At 48.7% G+C, this 12,571-nt stretch overlaps 1 protein-coding gene and 1 non-coding gene across 2 annotated transcripts in view; both read right to left on the bottom strand.

The window, feature by feature from the left end:
- LOC144153071 (uncharacterized) overlaps positions 1 to 12,571 on the bottom strand; it is a 58,371-nt gene that overhangs the window by 11,924 nt on the left and 33,876 nt on the right. The window lies entirely within an intron of this gene.
- LOC144154013 (U1 spliceosomal RNA) lies at positions 9,278 to 9,445 on the bottom strand. Its single transcript, XR_013319434.1, has one exon. It is a non-coding gene; the product is annotated as a U1 spliceosomal RNA (small nuclear RNA).

Below are 12,571 nucleotides of genomic sequence, written 5' to 3' on the forward strand. Positions count from 1 at the left end.
TTAGTATGGATACAATGCCAAAGGTCTGCTCTGCCAGGCTATGCTATTTTTACTCATTTTGAAGACTTGCCATGCATGAAGAAGATGAAGATTTCATATCAAGAATTCCTATAAAATTGTCGAGTATTTACTCATTTTTGCAAATAGGTGCGCATAGTCAGAGCAATAAAAAATAGCATCACCGGCTAGATCAATTCAGTACGAATGCAATGATACCAGTGTTGTCATCCTAGCCCAAGAGCAACATTACAAAACGCCGCGTAAGGCAGAGCATGGTCTTGCAAAAAAGAAACTGAGAAAAATGCATTTGAAGTTTCAGATCATGGCAACTTTTGCTATGGCATAGCTCCAACAATATAAATAGCATCATTTTGTAGCTCTGTTCTTCACGAAAAAAAAGCACACCAAGCATGTGACTAACACAAGGATAACTTTGGAAAGACTGACGTAAATTTCCACGAATACCGTACAAATTGTGAAGGTAAATTAAATTTTCCACTGTTCAACTTCAGAAACTGTACATCCACTTTCACTTTTTGCCTGTGTGTTTTTTTTAGAATACAGAAAGGCCACGTGTTGTTATTTTTGTGCAATCAATGAGACTAAAGCACAGCAGCCACCCAGAACTAGAGATTGCCCTGCATTGCATCTCAAACGTACCTCAAACCTCAAGGCCAAAAGCCTGATAATGAAACACTCCGTAAGGAAGAGCGTGATGTCGCAAAATAAGAGAAAAATACATGTCTGGTTTCTCTTGCTACAGCATAGCCACAATATAGAAAGCACCGTGTCACTCTGTTCCTCAAGGGAAAAAAAACAAGAATGCGACCGTACCACAAAAATAGCCGGAAAAGCTCTTTGCAAGTAATGAAAACCTTTGCAAATAGCGCTGGAAAACTACTTTTTGCTGAACTTCACAAACGGTACTCGCTACTTTGCACTTCCTTCAACGTCTATGCAAACTAAAGAAAAGTACAAACATATTGTGCTGCCAACTATTTTTTCACAAATAAGGCCAAAGCACAACAGCTAACTAAATCTGGACGTTTCCACGCGGCGCTTCTCGGACCTGATTCGTATGTAACAGGCAATCCGGGCACCGTCGTTTTTTTCGAGCGCTTGCAGCACGTAATTCGTTGAGGTAAAGGCCTCCAAGCATTGCGGCACGAGACAAAAAGACGTTGTGACAGAATCGCAGTCACTAACGGCAGGGAAAACGCACCCGAATTGAAAATACTGCGCCGGCGACAAAAACAAAACGAAAAAAAAATGGCGGCTCAACTGCGCTGGCCAATCAACGACGCGAAAGGGGGGGCTTGCTTCGAGCGCGCGTGCTCCTGCCAATCAGTGCCTCGAAAACGATCTTCGCGTTCTCATCATGCGACGCCGTTTTGAGATAGCTCAATATACCCACAAAGAAATAAGCTACAAGGCTAGCCCAAGATGGCCGCCACGGGCAGTCTGCTTCGAGTGTGACGCGAACGCAAAGTTCAAGCTTTTTTAGCCCGATTGTCGGCGTTTTGCGGATCCCGCTGCGCTAACAAAGTCGAAGATTTTTCCCGACCAAATGCAGCGGTGAAACTTTTAGAGTAGGTGCTTGAAGGTATGGAGACTTCAAAAATGTGTTTTTCACAAAATGCTCTTCGCAATTTCAGCCCATTCTAAGACCCGGGTCCCTCTTAATTCAGGCGGGTTTGGCGCGCTCCTGCATGCTTGTTCGAAGGCAGCTAACAACTACCACCTCATGAGCCTAGAAACGCCGATGCCACCAAAGATCGACTGAAGAATCTCTGGCGCAAACGAGATGACTAGTTAGATTTTCGTCTGGTTGGGTTAAAGGGACAAACAACCCATTTTTGCCGAGTATACATTCTCTATCCCAAATGAAAAGGCATCACTTAAAGGGCTGGTGAAGTGGTTTTGAAAGTGGGTAAATGTTTGTTTTTTACAATTAGTATGTTGGATAGTTTATGACTGTAAAAAAAATTTCGTCATATATCTCGCTTGGGGACTGAGATATTCGTCGATAAAGTTGACCCGACGCCCCGCCCACCGCTCGCGGCTGTGCCGCCGGAAGAGCGATAAACCGAGAGGCAGCGACCGGAAGTAGCGTCATATTCGGAAGACGGCCAGCGGCGTGCGCCGCCGCTTCGCTGTGTCCCAGTTTTCTCAGCGAAGTTCCGAATTAGGCAGACGTGCAATGTGCCCTTTATTAATCTCAATTGTGTAGAGTTGCTACCGCGTCGATTTTCAACCGTAATGCTACTGTGTGCTTCCCTAAAGCGACTCCTAGATAACAGAGATTTCCTACCCGAGCGGCCGTGGCTACTGCATTGCCTTCACGAGTAGTCGCAGGGCCGGCCGTGTCGTCGGGTGCTCTGTCATACGCGAAGAGACTGGCTCGAACAAATATGCAGGTACCCCTAGTTCTTGACGCATTATTATAAGGGGATTAAAAAATTCGTGGGACCGCAGCGCTCATGGCTTCGCGAACTTCTTGCTCGTTTTGCCGATCGACGTTGTTGGCTGTGACGGAAACTGAGCTGAGTAGCTAGATTTTCAGAAGAAATAAAGCAAGCTGAAAGCATGAAGCGTTTTCTGCGCGCGGAAGCGCTCCGCACACTCGCCGGTCGTGCATGCGCATCCGTACGGCGCACGAAACGGCTCGCACGCACCACGCATGCCGCGGCAGCGACCGCTCTTCGCTGCCGGCCAGAATCAAGGCCGTCGCCAAAAGCAAGTGAACGTGCGAGAGAGTGGATGAATAGTGTGGTGAAAAATTGTGCTAGGGATTGTCATCCAAGGTGATTTTGAAAGAGGTGATCGAATTTGTATCGCGATGCGGAGCGCCGACCGGTCGCACAGCGCGTCGTCGGCAGCAACCTGCCCGAGCACGAGATGCGGCGAGAGGCCGTCGGATGGCGTTACCTGCGCGCAAGAATGCACATAGCACCGATGGCTAGAATGACTATCAACGTGAAAATAAGGTTCGCACGCGAGAAATGAGATGATAGTGCGGTGAAAAACTGTTTTAAGGATAGTCATTCGCGATTGTAGAGGTAGCAGTGACCAAATATCGGTCTCGGTGCTAAGCATAAAGTTCCCAACCTCCGAGGCGATCCGTGCAACCGAAGCTGGCTGGAGCTGTTCGGGAAGGTGTTTTTCTAAAGTTCGTCGGCGACAAGTGTGCTGCGTTTTGGTTCCGCTACCTTTCGGGTGACCACAACAGTTCGGTTCTCCTATTCTAAAACTGCGTTTGTACAGCACTGACACGTTCCGCTGACCGGCCGCGCAGCGACCCGGCACCAGCACCTCCGCGCGACGCAGCGACCGGTCGCTCGCTAGCTGCTGCTTGTACGCATCGCAGGCCGCTGCACACAGCTTGTTGTACCGCCTGCCCGAATGCAAAAACAAAGTCGCACATGCGAAGAAGGGGATGATGGTGTGTCGAAAAAATGTGCCAGGAGTTGTGACTAGCGCTGGTGGTAAAAGCGGCGAACCAATATCGGCACAACTTCCCTGCACCCGAGAAGCATAAGTCGGCCATGAGTCGTCGGGGGAGAACCTCTTTCTCAAGCTCGCCGCGAGCGAACTTGTTGCGCTTATACTTCCCTCATGCTCTCATATTCCAAGGAAAGATTGTGTGAACCCTCCATTCACCAGAGGTCCTTGTGGCCCGCATCTGAACGGGAACAGAATGAGATCGACGAGATCTTCAGGCCGAGCGGTCACGGCAGCGCCGGCACTTCCGAATATGACGTCATCTGCAGCCGGCCAATCCTGAAAGGCAGCCAGCGCTCTGACCGCGCCGCCGGGCAGGCATCGTTTATTTTGACGAAAAAAGATGGTTTGGGTGTATTTACACATAAAATAAACATGCTTTTCGAATTCAGCGTCAAGAAAACCATAAAGTAATGCCACCAACAAAATTTTTTTGAAAAGCTCTTCACCAGCCCTTTAAAGCATCTCAACGAGGAACGGTTTTGCGGATAACGCCATAGGACTTTTTAAATCGAAACATTTAGATCTACGAGCCGTATGTGTCCTCCCAAAAATAATGCTGGAAACCATGGCATACAGTAGCGCGGCAACATACTTTTGTCTGTACGCGAAATGAAAAGCGATAGTTAAAAACTTGTCCCCAGCTAAAAAAAGTATGAATCGCAGGCTTTCTTATTCCTTTATGTGTTTTTTTTTAATTCACCAGTCTATTTCATAGAGTTCATACTACTGACTCGTCTATTTTTCACGAAGGCGCCATCTGTTGGGATGGACGATAGGTAGAACCTGACTTCACGTTGTGGAGGTAGGAAGTTCGATTCTCCCCGGGCGCGTCCCTTTTTTTTAAGCTGCCGTTGGCGTATTGGAAACTGAAATTGAATATTTTGGCAGAACAAACACCCCTGACTCAGGCACAATCGTGAAAGGTCCTTCACTGGGTCTGTTTACTCAACGCTGCCGTTGATTCTGTGCATGGAAGCTCAGTTAGCCACACGGAGAGCAACCCAGCGGCGCCGGGCAGCGTGTCTTATAAATTTTCAAAATAGTGTTTAAAAATACATATGCAATTTAAACTTATACAAATACTTGAGTGAAAACATTTTCAATAAGTGAATAAACGTTTCAGCAGTTACAGTAGCCGCTATAGTTCATACCACAAGCTGCATGCAGCCCTGTTGTCAGTAGAGCGCCCAACTGAGGGCGCCTAACTCACGGAGAAAGAGAATAGGCGCCGGGGCCCTGCGGTTCCACCTGCCGAGAGGGGAGACTGAAAGGTCCTTTCAAAACCCCTTTCGCGGTGAGTTAGGCGCCCTCAGCGGGCGTTCTAATGACAACAGTGTAGCCTCCACAGTACTGCATGCAGCTTGTGGTATGAACTATAGGTTTGCAGGTCACGTGACCGGGACACATATTGTAGTGTCAAGTTTCGACACTACGAACCGCCACCCTTCCGATTTCAGAAAGTTTGCTGCCAAATCAAAATTATTTTTGCCAATTTGTTTTTAAATTGCTTGTGGTCACCGGGCTATATAAAACGCTGGCTTCCATATGAGATAGAGAACATATACGCGTCCGTCCCTATAAGACTACTTGAAAAGCTCCGCAATTTCTTATCCAACCGAGCGAAACAGAGACTTATTGAAGAAATCAATGTGCTATTCAGCGAAAGCGTCAACTGAAATTTGGTAATGGAACAGTTGATCGGCAGAAGCGATAGCATCGTCCGGGCCTGCTTTTACACTTGTCTTGCGGCACTATAGTCAAGCGTCCTTAACAGCTACAGCATCCTTAGGAGGCCGCCTAGCGCTATCTGTCGGCAAGGGAGACTTGCGACTTTGTATCAGCCTCTGTAGCAGAGGGAGCAAATCATCAACACGCTACTGTTATTCTCATCCGACGCGCACTCTCGTGGCTAAGCCGTATCGCCCCCTTCTTTGCGATCCATTAAAGCTTCATCCTGCCAAGATGTCTCTAGTGACAAACGCGCCGCAGTTGGAGGGCCCATAGGTCCCACAGGCATCATCACGGTACGCCTGATCGGCCTCCTGAAGCCTCAATGCGTGGCCCAAACCTTCAACTCAAGAATGGCCAACTCACACTCCTTCCTTCATCACAACCGGAGAATTAGCGAGCCCACGTAACCTCCGCCACGAAATCGCGAGAAGACCTACAATGTTCACTTGACCGGTCTCCAACCAGGTCCGCAGTGGACAAGCCATACTGCAGTTTACTGCCCATACTATATCCATTGTATTATACTAAACGCGAAGTCAAACTTTATCCCAACTTTAGATAATGGTGTCGCATTATTTTTGAGGCAAAGTACGCGTCATACAAGCGCTACGCAAATTTACTCGCAATTACACAGCAGCTATTATAATAAGCTTGACGTCACTATTTTCTCCAGCCATAGAGGACCCTAATGCATGTCTTTAGCAAACACACAATGAACAACCTAATGACCACCGAGATAAATCCCATTAAATGGTCTCGCGGAACAGCCCAAAATTCGCCCCATCGGTACATGCTACGCACGTACTCCCCGAAGGTTTCTCGGCCCGGGATGAACTCCCATAGAGATCTAGTGAAGGACTGTTTTTAAGGCTAGTCACGGGCTAGCGAAATACAAAATGCGTCCACCATGCCGAAATCCTGATCACCGGTGGAATACTGAAACGGAAGAAATTGGCGGTTAAATGGATTGATTGTAGCGTTTAACGCGCCGACGCAACGAAGGCGATGAGGCGCGCCGTAGTGGAGGGCTCCGGATTAAATTTGACCACCTGGGGATCTTTAACGTGCGCCGAAATCTCGTACACACGGGCGTTTTTGCTTTTCGCCTCCATCAGAAAAGCGGCCGCCACGGCCGGGAATCGAACCCGCGACCTCGTGCTCAGCAGCACAACGCCTTAAAGTCATTGAACCGCAAATTGGCGGTTCAATGACTGGTGAGTGGTACAGGCGCGAAGGGAAGGAAGAGTGGGATGTGAGTGTACATAGCGTATAGGGAGAAGAGGATGCGAAAATTTTCAGACGAATCCTCCACATAAAAGAACACCAAGCAAAGCTGTTTTGGTTACACCGGGTTGCACACGTCACCGAAACTAGACTGGTCGCCTGAGCGCTTACGGGTTGTAGATCAGAAACAAAAAAAAATGGCAGCATCTCCACTCAGTGGATGATGGTGACGGTGTGGAGTACGGGAACTCGAAAAGACATCCTAGTTGCGCCCCGAATTACATCCGATTTGCGCCCCGACCATCATTCGATTTGAGCCGTGAGTTGCACCTTGATTATTCTCTAAATGAAACTGCAACTAGCGGCTCAAATCGAGTGACAGTCGGGGCGCAAGTCGAATGCAACTTGATTCGGCGGGAAGAGGTTGTGTGATTTCCGGAACCCGCTTATACTATAATCGGTGCACCGCGGCGCCATCTCGTGTGTACGCGTAGCGCCATCTAGCGTAGATCGATGCAGTCGCTGTGCATTACAACTTGATCCCAACCTGACTACACCGGTGTTTTCGCGCGTTTTCTCGTTGCTAGGTTATGATTGTGCCTGTTTTCGAGTGTTTTGGAGTGATCTTGTACCCTTTTATAGGTAGTTTCCGCACAGATTTTCGCTTGACGGTGTTGTGCGCACGGATGGACGCGGACAGACATTGGGGGGTCGTAATGTACTCCGCACCGTTACAGGCGAGGGAGTAAGCCGTTTTACGCCGGAATCGCTACGACGCTGAATGTAAATTTTGCTCAGAAGTACGAACACTCCGCCACATAATCGGGGTGTGCGGCTTTAGCCCTGAACACCTTCCTGTCTTTCCGTCAGCTACCCAAAAAGAGCAATGCGAGACACTGTTGTCTAGCCCCCCTCTCTCTTCCTACCTAGCTTCAGCTGTTGCGCAGAGCACAGTCGGTGCGGACTGCATATGGGGTCCGATGAAGGAACCACTCTCCTGGGCCGCACTCTGGGCAGTTCAGAAATCTGAGTAAAAGCATTTCCACTTCCTCTTCCGTCTCTGCGGCAATTGTCGTCACCTCCGTCCGCGGCGGCAGAGACGGATAAGTGAGCTCGTCAAACAGCGGGATTGAGCTTCCTTTAATTTTATATAAAAAAAGAGTCTCCACTCATGTGCTACACCAATGCAACTCAACCAATCATCGTTCATTATTTAACCTTACCAAGAATATCTCTTTGAAGTAATAAAGGGTGTGGTTAAGTGCATTTCACTTCTCTCCGATTTTACAATGTGTAAAGCGACGTGAGTGAATTTAAGTGAAGTCGCATGGGTAATCATTGTGGGTTCCGTTTACAGCTTTGCTTTCCAACCACATTCACGGGGTGGAGTGGCGCGAATTTTTTCGCACTTCCTTGCATCTCTAAAATTGGTTTGGGTTAGCGATAGCGCGCGCTTTTCCTTCTGCGCCTCGTTTCTCGGCTCCAACATGAAAGCCGTGAAGAATTCGCTTTCATGACGTCGTTTTTGCAACACGGGTCTCACCCAGTGTGTGCGGGAGCCTTCTTGCTTCTGCTTCAGCAAGTACACAAGCTTTGCCATGCAAAGCTTTCTTTGCCGCTGCATCGCAAACGCCGTATGCGCGGATTTTGCGCGCGCGCCAAATCTCCCTCCCGTTCTCTTACAAAACCGGAGGTTGCGTGCTTACGTAGGGGCTCTCCTATTGGCTAGTCGCTGAGGCCACTTCCAGAAGGCGAGCGACTGTTTCTGGCGGCCCAGAACCGAGCGATTCGATGAGCAACATGGTCCGCGGCGAAAAGTAGTTTGTCGCTAGTCGCGTCGCTCCCCAAGTCGCTTGCAAAATCGCTCCATGTGGTTAGCGCTTAAGTGGATATATGGTGGAGGAATAGAATATAAGCGGAGGTAGACGCTAAGGCGAAAGACGGAGGCGGTAAAGTGTGGGAAAATGAACCAGCTGAGGGGAAGAATAAAGCGCTATAGTGGAAAGGGAAGATGAAAAGGACGTGAGGGGAGGACAAGTGGAGGAAGTAAAGAATAAGAGAAGAGGAGAGATCAGGGGAAAAGGTAGGAGTGATTAAGGGTTTCGGAAAAGGCGCGGCTAGAGAAGAGCGAAAGGAGTAGGGCAGAGTTGTGGTGGTAGAGCATAGGAGGAAAGCGGAAGCGAAAGCAGGGGAGGTAGAATTTAGTCAACGGTAGTACATATAGGCTGAAACGGGGACAAAGGGAAGCGGATTTTAAGGGAAAAGAGTGCAAAGGGCGGGACAAGAGATCAGGAGCAGGCGTTATGTGGCAGGGAAGGCGGAAATGCTATCCTCTTTCCACGTCGCTACCAGCGAACCAACCATTAACGAGGCAAATCTTTTGCCATTACTGTTTCCTACCGAGCTATGTGATGGGTGAAGGGAGGTTCTTTCCGGTGTGCGACGACGAGGGAAAAACAGGAGTAGGACCCACGAAAACGAACTGTACTGGGAGAATAAGGGACTGAAAAAACAGCACTTTTACCCTTTTCAACGTGACAACGTCGGGGCCGTGCAGTAATTATTCACACCCATGTGCAGCTATGCAAGAAAAACACAGGATGTTGCATGACTAGCCAAGCGAGTCCAAAAATCTGTCCAAACACGAAACAGGAGTGCCTCGCAAAAAACGGGCAATCTCCACTAACGTGAAACCTGGGGAGAAGCGAAACGCGCAGTGTATAAGAGTATTCAGAGATTGTGAAGCTCTTGCTACACGGTGCGCGCTGGTTGGGCGCCGGAGAAGCGCCGGTAGGATGAGCAATCGCGCCCTTGGTGAGCCGGTGGCGCTCTCTCTCCCGTTGAACCGGATTTAAGCAATTTGCATGCCCCATTTGCCCCAGTTTGGGGTAGTGTCAGGGGTCAACGCGAGCGCAGTGCAGTGCCCGCGCCTCGCCCTGGGAGCTCGTACTCGGTGATCAACTAGGCCCCGGCACCAGATAAGTATGCCTTTGTTTTGCTTCGACCGACCACCCGACCCGATCAGGCCTAGCGTAGAGAGCCGGTGGGTACGAGTGTAACAAAAATTATAACCAGTCTACAAACAGCTTCTGCTTGCGCTTGACGATTGCTGAAGCAGGCAGGGAGCTTTTCACAAATCTTTAAATCATGTTAGTTTTTTTCACCGGTTTTATCCATCATACACTTTTCTTTTAATACAGGTTACGCCCTAGCGCGAGGCGTTGAAAAACGATTATCCCGGTGTTTTAGTACCGTGACTACAGGACTTGACGACGGGAGACGCCGACAGCCCGAGCCCCTAAAAATAGAGCGGAAATGAAACGGAAACAAAAGTTTTCTCACGAGATGGCACTCCGACGACTGTGGTGTTCTGGTCACGCAGGTCAGGAGCGGAGGCTGGTAGTGCGGCAGTGCCGAAGCTTAGTGAGTAGGCAGGAAAGATGCGTCGAAGCCGTAGAGTCGATGCAACGACTAACCCCAAAATGGCTCCTCGTAGGGCCGACCAGACCCGCACGCAGTGGAGTGTACAGGCGCCATTTGGGGCGCTAGCATTGTGATGGTATAGTGCCTAGAAGTATATTCTAGGCACTACAGCGATGGGGCAAGGCCTGTCCCTGCAACGGCTGGCCTTCGACAAGGGATGCGGCCTGATGTTTCCTCAGAGGGCTTCAGCCGCACGCGGTGGCGAGTCCAGGTGTACTCCCGAGGCCGCGGGGCTTTCGCTGGTTTTAGACCTCGCCCCGAGACGGTGGGCCTTCCAGTTCTGCCAACGAGACGCTCCCCCGAAGGCTTCCACCACCTCTTCTACCTCCTTGGTACCTTGTACCACTTGGAAAACCTTCCTGTTCACCACCGTCGTCTTCTTTCACTGCCTTGTGGTTGGTGGGCAATCACCACTGCTGGCTGGTGGGCTAGAATCCACTAACCGTGACAGCACGTCTAGGCTGTACTAGGCGGATTGTGCGATTCATGTCCATGTGCCCGAAAACTATGGCGTTCTATCGTCGGCACACATGTGGCTTTTTCGGATGGTGAATGCAAACCTAGCAGCTTCATTTTCCCTACTCTCTTCAAAATAAATAAATAAATCAAAATAAATAAAATAGCCGACGTCGAAACGTCAGCTAATCAACACGAGCCATGTAGCCTAACGGCCTGCTCTTCAAGCCAACCCTTCTCTGCTATTTCTACTTTTGGCAGGGTACGTTAAATGATGTGCTTAGCTCTGCGCGTCTCGTCTACGCCTTTGCGGGTCAAACTTAGGGGCTCTTCCATTGTGGCTCAGGCTGCTCCCACACGGCGATTGACATTCGTGCTCAGTGGAGAAGAAAAACCCTCGCAATTCCACTACAGCACGGTGTCGCGATCACCCGACCATGTGTGGTCGAGTAATTGCGATTTTTCTAGATATGCAACAGAAAAACTGTACTTTTTCCACTGCATCAGCGGCCTATCTTCATAACGCACGGCTAACAACACCTTGAAAAACAAAAGTGGCTTTTCTATGGTTTTCCCATTACAACGTCGCCACGATACGGTCTACAATGCAAAAGTCAAACTTGTTGGCGGCGCAATAAGAATTCGTCTCTAATGTTTCAGTACTGCCCATACTTTGGGTTTAAGGCAGCTTCTATCTGTGTCGATCCTAGCCTGCGAACCGTTCCTACCAAGTCAAACGTTTCCAAATCGGGCGAACGAAACCTTTCCTACAATAGCTGCTTGATTTCTATTGTGAGCGAAGAGGAAAACCGACTGAAATGGAAATTCGGCGGCTCGCAGGTCTTTCATAACAATTAAAATAAACTGAACACTTGGGCGCCGCAAATGCGGTTCTCGAGTAGTACAACGGCTGAAATCGGATGTTGCGCTCACAATAAAGACATGTACTAAATGTAGGACAAAGCAATCCAGGTAAATAACTTCTATGGATGGAATTACCGCTGCCTATTATGAATTCCCGGCCACTTTAATGAACTTGCATTCAAATTCACCTTACTGGACGTCGCCAGACAATACATACCGAGCTATTGAACACTGCTCTCACACAAGCAACGTTTTTCTTGAAAGCTGCCAAAATAACGTACTGCCAAGCGCCAAAACGAGCATCGGCTTCCTTACTCAAATTTGCCGAAGACAGATTTGCCGCACATGGTGCCACTCTGAAGCCAAGATTTTCGGAGTAAATATAACCTGGAAAACTTGGCCAGCTTGCTGCAATCGACTGGAACCACTGCGCATGTGCATCATAGTCGAAGCCGGTTGTGGGCACGCTGTCAAACACTGTGCCAGAGGCCATACCGAGATCAATATAATAATGCTGAAGGGAATTTTTCAAATCTAAAACTAGCAACTTTTTTTTCCGGTTCATGTTATAATTACTAGCGCATTTGAAAAAAAAATGTCGTAGCTCTGTCCTGTCTTATGCGGCAAGTTGAAGCTTAAAATAAATTTAAGTTGCACTTTCTTCCATTCTAACCGCAAAATCGACATGGTACAATAGAAGGTTAAATGCGTAAACAGCCCTTGTTTGCCTTGTCTACCAACGTAACGTTTTTTCGCGCTGTTCCAATTACGCTTTAACAAGCACTGCTACTGAAAGTTCCAAAAGGGGCATTTGTGGTATGTGCTTGTCAGTCGTCGTAGGTTTTACTGGGGCAAGGCCAGCGAAATCTGAAAAGTTCCATCTCGGTGTTTATGGAAAGTTATGCGGCTAAAAACAGTGGGATAGCCGTGATGCGATCGCAAGCGATTCGTGTGTATAAAGCCCCCACTAAAAAGTAAAGGTCTGCAAAAAGCCAACTTGAAATAAATAGTCAAACAAGGGTTTATAAGCACACACGACTTAACGAAAGTATGCTCGGTGCAGCGGCACGTGATATGTGCAGAGTTATTGCGCCGTTTCCTGCGCATCGGTAATACCAGGAAGAACTACTATGGTAAGTTCCCTTCCAGACGTCCTACCCTTTAGTTCTTGTGTAATGGTGAATGATAATGTTTGAATGTTAACGGCGCAAGGCCAACTAGGGCAAAGAGAGTGTGTAAGGATCAAAAGAGACTGTGCCCCGCGCGCGTGCGCCCCAAACGCAGCCTGCAAAGTCTAGCTTCTATTATT

This window comes from Haemaphysalis longicornis, unplaced genomic scaffold, assembly GCF_048455015.1.
Source record: "Haemaphysalis longicornis isolate Haplotype H1 unplaced genomic scaffold, Haemaphysalis longicornis Haplotype H1 scaffold_9, whole genome shotgun sequence".
Lineage (NCBI taxonomy): Eukaryota > Metazoa > Arthropoda > Arachnida > Ixodida > Ixodidae > Haemaphysalis > Haemaphysalis longicornis.